This window comes from Etheostoma spectabile, chromosome 3, assembly GCF_008692095.1.
Source record: "Etheostoma spectabile isolate EspeVRDwgs_2016 chromosome 3, UIUC_Espe_1.0, whole genome shotgun sequence".
In the NCBI taxonomy this organism is placed as follows: domain Eukaryota; kingdom Metazoa; phylum Chordata; class Actinopteri; order Perciformes; family Percidae; genus Etheostoma; species Etheostoma spectabile.
The window spans coordinates 23,463,934-23,464,383 of record NC_045735.1 but is presented as its reverse complement, the minus strand read 5'-3'; the positions used below and the strand labels follow the sequence as shown (position 1 = coordinate 23,464,383).

Sequence of the window (450 nt, the reverse complement as noted above, 5' to 3'; positions counted from 1 at the left end):
TTCTGAACTTACCAGACTGTTCTAGCTGTTCTTTTATTTGCCTTTACCCACTTGGGCATTATATCCATTGTTGTTGATGATTATTTCATCAAAAATCTCATTGTGTAAATATTTTGTGAAAGTACCAATAGTCAACCCTACAATATCGCCACAATATCAATGTATTTGGTCAAAAAGATTGTATTATGTGATTTCCTACATCACCCAGCACTATTCTAAATTCAATACAGCAAAGCTGACTGTGTCCCTGAGTTGTCCTGTGTATTCTCATCCTAACAATAAATCACAGTCAAACATTGTGATTTACAAATCATATGATGCAGAGACACCAATTAAGCACAGTAGAACTGAGTACTGCTATTCTAGAAGCACCTCTTTCGAAAACTCAGAACAACTTCTGTAAACAGCACTGTGTGAAAAGGCACTGCTGGGATTCGAACCCAGGATCTC

General features: G+C 36.9%; 1 protein-coding gene across 3 annotated transcripts in view; it reads right to left on the bottom strand.

Annotated features, from left to right (window-relative positions):
• Positions 1–450, bottom strand: part of fchsd2 (FCH and double SH3 domains 2) — a 61,707-nt gene that overhangs the window by 41,434 nt on the left and 19,823 nt on the right. The gene's annotated exons all lie outside the window — the stretch shown is intronic.